This window comes from Cervus elaphus, chromosome 23 (genome assembly GCF_910594005.1).
Source record: "Cervus elaphus chromosome 23, mCerEla1.1, whole genome shotgun sequence".
NCBI lineage: Eukaryota > Metazoa > Chordata > Mammalia > Artiodactyla > Cervidae > Cervus > Cervus elaphus.
The window spans coordinates 35158784-35167584 of record NC_057837.1 but is presented as its reverse complement, the minus strand read 5'-3'; the positions used below and the strand labels follow the sequence as shown (position 1 = coordinate 35167584).

Here is an 8801-nt window from a genome sequence, read left to right as displayed (position 1 = left end):
CCCCGCCTGGTCTTGAAGGCCCTGAGCAGGCTATGGACATGATTTCCCTGGGTGGCTTACTTAGTGTGCAGCTGATGATAAAGGTGATGAAGTTCACTTTAACATAAAACCTGAACTCAGGCCTGGTCAACCCTCCATCTTCCCTGAGACATGAGACATCTAGCTCTCGCTGGCCTGGACCTCCTGCCTCAAAATGTGCCCTTTAACAGCAAGAGAACTGGCAAACACCAACCAAACGTCCCTTACAGGCTTTTATTTACGGAGGCAGGTCAGAGACAGGCCTGGCAGGAATGGCATGCTGGTGGGCGTGGCCTTGGACGGATAATTTTCCCTGTTGGGGGCTCATCGAGGCCCCAGCATGTGACTCCCCGGCTGTGATCTCGAGGTTTCCTCCAGCTCCAGCGTGTGAAGAGCCTGGAAGAAACAGGAGAGATCACGCTTCCCCTCCCTAGATGTCGGAGTCCTTTCCCGAATTACCTCCCACGAGACAAGGAAAGACCTTTGACCTTGGCCCCAGCCAGGCCGTCGGGGTACCGGCAAGAAGAAACGCTCTAACACCCACGCGGCAGAGATGCCTCCCAGCCCCAGACACCCCGTTTCAATAGTCCTTTGTTTTCTCTCCCTTCTCAGTTACCTTTCTCTGCAGCTCCAACTGCTTTAGAAAAGCTTCTGTGTACAACCGGAGCCCTGGCATTTTTTTCTTATCTCTCTTCCCCGTCTGCCCGGTCTCAACGGAGAAGTTGGTGCCAGAGGCTGAAATGGGAAGCTCCTCACCCTGACCCTCCTCCTCCCCCCAGGCACTCTCTCCCTCCCTCCCACCCACCTCCTCCCCCTCCCCTCCCTCCTGCACCCCCTCTTACCTCCTAGGCCCTCCCCCTCCCCCCCACCTTCTCTCCTGCATCCTCCCCGCCCTCCTGCACCCCTCTGCTTCCCAAACCCTTCCCCCCAGCTCAGGGGACTGTCACATGGAGAGCCCTTGGCTGGAACACTCCTCAGTGCTCAGAAATCCTAAACACTGTAGCCTGCGCAGCGCCTGCCAGGGAGAACAGGGAGTCCTCTCTCCTGCCAGACTGTGAGCGGGCAAGATGGAAGAGGCCTTATTAGGTCATCCAGCCCAGGGACAGGGTGCGCCGCTGGGAGCCTTCTGCTACCCAGGCCCCAGGAATAGAGCATCTGCATCCCTCTGCCCCCAGCCCCCACCCTCCAACCCCCCACTCCTCGGAGAAATGTGCCCCCCTCCTCCGAAGACCAACCAGCCTTTCTCAGGCTGCACCCATTCCCTCTAAACCCGGGTAGGAAGCCAAGCAGTGACCTCCTTCCCAGACCTGGTGGTGTCAGTTCCTTGTTGTTACCCCTTCACCCCTTTCTTTACCCCCACACTTGGCACCTTTTACCACTCCATGTCACGTCCTTATTTGTTCTCATTGTTGCTTGTCAGCTGCTTCCTTGCACTAAAATGTGAGCTCCTTGAGGAAGGGATGGGCTCCTGGCTCAGGCATTAGCACAAGTGCAATTATCATACATATTCACTGAACGTGTTTCTTACACACAAAGATAAGCCTCAAGCATATATGCCCCAGTTTCTTTCCCTCAACCATCTCTACCAATAAAGCCACTTCCTGTTCATACCCGTCACTTCCCTGACTGTTCTGACTGGAGGATCACAGTCTCCCGCATCTTCTGGGGGAATGTGAGTCAGTCCTTCACTCTAACTCCTCAGGCTACCGATCAAGCAATTTCCCAAGACTGTAAAGCATTTCCACAACTCACAAAGGACAGGAAAACGTCAGCAACCTGAGGGTACAACTTCTAGCCTGGCCTGGCCTCCCACCCTGACCCAGGTGCCCTGAACTACCACCTCTCAGACTGCCCCCAAGAAAGACTTTTACCAACTCTGCTTCATAACACTTGAAACTAATATTTTGTCTCCTAGAGCTGTTTGCTGTCAAAGGGATAGACATCTGCTGGTAAAATGCTAACACCTATAAGAGGCCAGCATTTGGACAATGAGACAGCCTGAATATTCAGTCCTGGAGCTCCACAAACCTCTAGCATGGGGCCTATTCTTTAAATGTGTGTTTTCTGATTATAGAAACAATACATGTTTATAAAAAAAAAAACTTTGTTATAAAACTATGTTTTTTAAAAATTCAAAGAATCTGCCAGCTCACTATTCACAAACTGTACATACATTTTTAACAATTTTCTTCCTCTCCCTTCAGTCCAACAATTTTTCTAATTTTCTCCTTTAGAAAAAGAAATTTATTTCAGCCCATCTTTCCCATTTATACAACCAACAGCTAATTCCTGATTTCCCAAAGAATCACAAAAGAACTTATTTTTGTGGAATCGTATGACAGATGGACCAAGTTCCTCTGTGGCATAGAATTGGCATGAAATCAATTTTTTTTTTTTTGGACTGAACACACTCCGGGGCCAGGCTCCCATTAAAATGTGGAACTCAGGCAACTACATGTAATTTCAAGGATGACAGACGATGTCCTTCTCAAATGAGAATTCCTTCACTACCCATTTGCTAATATCTACATTTCCATTTTGAGAACCATATTCTTGAACCCCAAACTCTATCTACAGCTGATAGAACTGAAATCCCAGAAAAATGAAGTGGCTTTAAAGGCTTTGCAAATATATCCAGGGAAAGGAGAAGATACTCACCAATCACCATGAGTGTGAATGGGTCTTTCCTAAACACCAAAGAGTAGAAGGAAGGTGAGGAAATTTAAGGACACAGAAACCTAAGAGGATGGGCTGGGAATGAGAACACAGCCAAAACAGCAAATACGAAAGAGTGGGAAGACTGGAAACACCCAAAATCAACTCTGTTTTTCCCCTTCTGGATTATTTATATTTAAAGAGAACACACCAGAGAATCTACCTCCAGTGCAGGTGCTAGTTAATTGTGTGATCACAATATGTAAGACAAAGGGATTAGACCAGGGTCAATCGGGTTTTTTGGTCTTAATATACATCAAATTATCTAGTAGCTTAGATAATATAGATGCCTGGGCCCTATCACCAGAAAGTCTTATTCAAGTGGTTTACAGCACAGGCATTGGTAGTGTTGCCAGAAAAAAGTCACCGGCCACCTCAGAAGACAAAGGATGATGCGTCCATCAAGCCAGCAGCCACTGTAGCCCTTCCCCCAAACTCAGCGCCCTGAGGAGCTTCAGGATGGGGAAGAACAGGGTACTGGCCCTACCTAGTTAAGATACTTATCAAAGGAGTGATTTCAATGAGCCCGGATTCTTGCATCTTTTCACACAAAGAAAAGTGCTTAATTTCTTAACCAGTGAAGTCTGGTTTTCTCCCATTAACAGTCATCTTTTGATGTGCCAACTACTGGTCTTTGTCGCAAACCTCATATATACTCTGGTTCCTCCCCTACCTCTTCTGTTGGTCCCTCAGAGCTTCCTGAGAGGTAGCATCCCAGGCTTAAGTTCTCAGAAAGCCTGCCAAATAAAACATAATTCTCAACTTTCAGGTTGTGTGTTTTATTTTTTTCAGTCAACAATAGGTTTAGGGCTTCTTCCCTGGTAGCTAAGCTGGTAAAGAATCCACCTGCAATGCAGGAGACCCCAGTTAGATTCTGGGGTCCAGAAAATTCCCTGGAGAAGGGATAGGCTACCCATCTCAGTATTCTTGGGCTTTTCTGGTGGCAGATGGTAAAGAATCTGCCTGTAATGCAGAAGACCTGGGTTTAATCCCTGTGTCAGGAAGATCTCTTGGAGAAGGTAATGGCAACCCGCTCCAGTATTCTTGCCCGGAGAATCCCATGGACAGAGGAGTCTTGTGGGCTCCAGTCCATGGGGTCCCAAAGAGTCAGACACGACTGAGTGTCTTCACTTTCATAGGTACTGTTTGTGGTTTTGTTTTCAAAGCTCCACAGCAGATCCTACTATGCAGCAAAGTTATTTCTAAAGACTCTTTTCTGTTCCAAATTCAGACTCTGTACACGTGGAAGCCAAGGGTCCTTGTGTTTCCACCACCAGGAGAGTTGCCCCGTCTGCCCACACAGCCTCGGGCCCCCACATACCCACCCACACACAAAGGATCTGTACCCACAGGGTGTGCAGGCTGCCTTAGGGCCACACCACAAGACAACTTCCAAGAATAACACATGCTGTCATCATCCTCTCTTCTTTCACCCAAGGGTTTCATGAAGAAGGTGGGACAAGGGCACCCCTCCGGCCGTGGGGCAAATTCTTAACTGGCCTTTTGAAGAGCTTTTTAGTGCATGTCCCAGTGAGTACTTATCAAAAGGTTGCCCATCAACCTTGCTCCATATTCATCTCTGAATTTGTTTCTTTTCTCAGACTGTTAGAAATTCTTAAAATATTAAAAAGTCATTTTATTTATTTATTTATTTATTTTTTCTTTCAGCCTCACCATGTGGCATGCGGGATCTTAGTTCCTAGACCAGGGATCTAACCAATGTCCCTTGAAGAGGAAGCATGGAGTCTTAACCACTGGACACCCAATATAAGCCCCTATATATATATATATATATATTTTTATTTTTTTAAGATTTATTTATTTGTTTGTTTTATTTATTTTCTTTTTGGCTATAGCGGGCGGTGGCGGCAGGGGTGGGGCTACTCTTCGTTGTGGTGTGCCGGCTTCTCATTGCAGTGGGTTCTCTTGTTGCAGAGCACAGGCTCTGGGGCTCCTAGACCTCAGTAGTTGTGGCACGTGGGGTCAGTAATTGTAACCCACCAGCTTAGTTGCTCCGCAGCATGTGGAATCTTCCCAGACAAGGGATCGAACCCATATCCCCCTCGATGGCAGGCAGAGTCTTAACCACTGGACCACCAAGTTATTCCTAAATGCAAAAAACAAAACAAAACAAAACAAAACAAAAAAAGTGTGGAGGTGAAAGTAAATGCAATCCTAACTGATTGTGTTGCCAAGCATCATACACCCACTTGGATGTGCTAACATCAGGTAATGAAGGTGAGAAGTCATCTTCCTCTCAGGCTGGACTCAGAGATGGCAGCAAGAGTAAAATCTACTCATTTGCCTGATAAACTCCTAGAATTTTCTGTAGCTTGTATCTACCAGAGCCATCATGACACATATATATACACACACATTAAGGAAAATGACTTGTGTTCTCAGCAAAGTTTGCTTCATATATATTGGGGAAATTTTTTCTCCATCTCTGCAGGCTCAGAAATACCCAAGAGCTTTCTTAAGTTTATGTACATTTATACAGCCTTCTGTTGTCTCATTTCACCATCATCAGTGTCTCAGCCTGAGGACACACACTCATCTGTTGTTGTTGTTTATCTTCCCATCCCTTAAGCACAACTCCACTGGCAAACTCCCACTGATGACCTAAACCCCATCTGACTTTCATCAGACGTGCTCTTTGCAGGACAAAGAAAACCAAGTTGAACTTTTAGAAAGTCAGCACAGATATGTCTTTGCAGGTGTCCCATGATGGACATGAAAAATAATAAATGTGCAATTTCTAGAAAATAGCCAACTTTTATAGCTGCTGTGAGTTTTCTAGAGGAACGAATGTAAGGAGTCAACCCCCAGACCACCTCAATGTCTCATCAGCTATAAATTGGAGACCTTAAACAGTGCAGATGAATATGAAAGAATCACAATCCAGGAAAAATGAATCAGGACTCGGGGCTTTCTGCACACCTGACCATATGGAAAGTGAGTTAATTTTACTCAAATTGCATTCCAGTCAAATGAGAGATTGTTGTTGCCAATGTGAAAAGCCAGAACTTCAGTCTGGCTACAACAAAGCTATTGATTTATTACCAACCTTCAAAACTAAGGGGAAAAGTAATCTGATTCTAGGACCAGAGCCATCCTCTGGTTACTGTAGGGGCAGGAGACAGCTGCTTTCATGGTCCAAATTGATGAGCATTGCAGCTGCCACAGTGCTTGGAATTTCCACCATGAAGGATCCCGCATTTTGTTCAGATATTGTATCTCCCTAGATTCCAAAAGTCTTCTCTGTACTATCCCTAGGTGGATATTTCCAGGGGTGGGAGTTAACTACGATATAAGACATTCATTTTGGAAAAGTCTTCCATGTGTTGAGTTGAAGCTCTTCCTGTATCTTTCTTTCATTCATTTTAATCTTGCCCCTCTGGAGTATCATAGAATAAATCTATTACTCCTTTCCCATGATGGTCCTCCATATATTAGAGGACAGCTAGCAAGTCTCCTATAAGCCTTCTTGTTTCACACTCAAATCCTTGAGCTTCTTCAACTGGTTCTTGATGATGGGATTTCCAGAGTCATCATCACTTGAACCACTTCTCTCTGGACCTGACCATTAAAACAGGAAGCCCAAACACTGGGGAGGCACAGTCCTCAAGTGCCTCATTGATGTATATGCTTTCTTTCTCTCAATGCATTCTAAGGTCTGGTTAATATTTGAGGGTAACTCTATTGTGGGTTCATAAAGGGTTCACAATAACTAAAAACCTCTCCTGTTTCTTCACATGAATTCCTATTAAGCCAGATCTCTCATACCTAAACTTAGGGATATATAACATATATATCATAGACAACATTTATCTCCATTAAACTTTGTTCCTTTGTTGTTATGTTCTGCTGAGATCCTCCTGAGTCCTGATTCTTCTGTTCCGATGTCAGTGATCCCCTCTGGCTTCATGTCATGGGTTAACTTATAAGAGCACCTTTGGCCTCCTGATCAGTTATTGTTGTTCAGTTACTAAGTCTTGTCTGACTCTTTTTGACCCCCATGGACTGCAGCACACTAGACTTCCCTGTCCTTCACTATCCTGGAGTTTACTTGAACTCATGTCCATTTAGTCAGTGATGCCATCCAACCATCTCATCCTCTGTTACCTGCTTCTCCTTCTGCCCTCAGTCTTTCCCAGCATCAGGGTCTTTTCCAATGAGTTGTCTGTTCACATCAGGTGGCCAAAGTATTAGAGCTTCAGCTTTAGCGTCAGTCCTTCCAAAATCCTGATCAGAGTTGACAGTGAAAATGAGGAACACAGAGGGATTGGAGGTGACTTCAGGTGAAGAGTTATCATTCACCTTCAAGCACAGGAATCTGGAGCTGGGTGTGACTGTACCTGCCGTCATCTGATCGCTTCTCCGTATCTCACTCACACGAGGTACCAGGAGGGAGTTTTACAGATTCCCAGCTGAATACAAGCCCAGCAAGTCCCCACATACAAACTTCAAGTTTCAAACTTTCAAAGATGTGAATGTGCCCCTGTAATTCAGCTGTTGTCCCATACAACTGTACTTTTCAAGGTACTGTGCTGTAAGATTAAAGATGTTTTATTTTTTGTTTGTTTTTAATGTATTATTTGTGTAAAAAGTATTATAAACCTATTACAGTACAGTATTATAGCCAATTGCGTGGTTGGGTTTCTAGGCTAACATTATTGAACTTATGAACGAATTGGACTTTGGAACGTGCTCTTGAAATGGAACTCATTCACATGTTCAGTTCAGTTGCTCAGTCGTGTCTGAGTCTTTGAGACCCCATGGATTGCAGCACGCCAGGCCTCCCTGTCCATGGCCAACTCCCAGAGTTTACTCAAACTCATGTCCATTCAGTCAGTGATGCCATCCAACTATCTCATCCTCTGTCATCCCCTTCTCCTCCTGCCCCCAATCCCTCCCAGCATCAGGGTCTTTTCCAATGAGTCAACTCATCGCATTGGGTGGCCAAAGTATTGGAATTTCAGCTTCAGCATCAGTCCTTCCAATGAACATCCAGGACTGATCTCCTTTAGGATGGACTGGTTGGATCTCCTTGCAGTCAAGGGACTCTCAAGAGTCTTCTCCAACACCACAGTTCAAAAGCATCAATTCTTCAGTGCTCAGCTTTCTTTGTAGTCCAACTCTCACATCCATGCATGTTAGGGGACTTACGATACAGGAAGCAGTGTTTTTGCTTCCCTCATCAGCTTTTCCCCATCTCTGCTTTGATTTTCTCAGAGCTTTCTTGCTTTTCACATTGGACAGGTAAATAAGATTTTATGCACTGCTGCTTCTGGAGAAGGATTGGCCTCGCTGCCCCCAGTGCTGGTGGTCCTATGCATGTCATTGCAAAGTGGCTGAAAGGGCCACCTTGTATGGCAATTTTCCTGAACCCTCAGCTCCATCTAGGCCTTCCTGATGTCACCTCTGCCAGGCTCAGCCACCCTGGGCTGCTCTTCTTGGACCCAGAATCTCTTTCATTCCTTTGTTCTCTCTTTTAAAAAAAAAAATCATTTACTTATTTATTGGCTGTGCTGGGTCTTTGCTGCTGCGGGGCCTTTTCTCTAGTTGCAGCGAGTGGGGCTTATTCTCTGGTTGCAGTGTGTGGCTTTCTCATTGCAGTGACTTCTCCTGTTGTGGAGTTTGGACTCTAGAGTGTGTAGGCTCAGAAGTTGTGGTGCATGAACGTGCTTAGTCACTCCACAGCATGCAGGATCTTCCCCAACCAGGGATCGAACCCATGCCTCCTGCATTAGCAGGCAGATGCTTGTACACTAGACCACCAGAAAAGTCCATTTGTTCCCTTTCGAGCCTTGGGATCCTCAGAGAATTCACCATGCAGCGACACTGCTTCTTTGTGCTGTTCACCTCAGATTGTGTCACCTCCTGGAGAACCTTTCTGATCAAAATCACCGCTGACCCAGGTGAAGAATCAGCCTCACTCAGAGTGAGGTCAGGCTTCCCAGGTGGCTCAGTGGTAAAAGAATCCGCCTGCCAATGCAGGAGATGCAGGTTCCATCCCTGGGTCGGGAAGATTCCCCTGGAGAGGAAATAGCAACCCACTCCAGTAT

General features: G+C 45.8%; 1 long non-coding RNA gene across 2 annotated transcripts; it reads right to left on the bottom strand.

The window, feature by feature from the left end:
- Positions 1–238: 238 nt before the first annotated feature.
- Positions 239–899, bottom strand: LOC122681720. 2 transcript variants are annotated; one of them, XR_006337084.1, is made up of 3 exons: positions 861–899; positions 635–753; positions 239–414 (listed from the first exon to the last, which is right to left on the bottom strand). It is a non-coding gene; the product is annotated as an uncharacterized LOC122681720 (long non-coding RNA). The 2 variants fall into 2 exon arrangements; XR_006337083.1 differs by lacking the exon at positions 861–899 and having other exon boundaries at positions 635–802.
- Between the last annotated feature and the right edge of the window lie 7902 nt (positions 900–8801).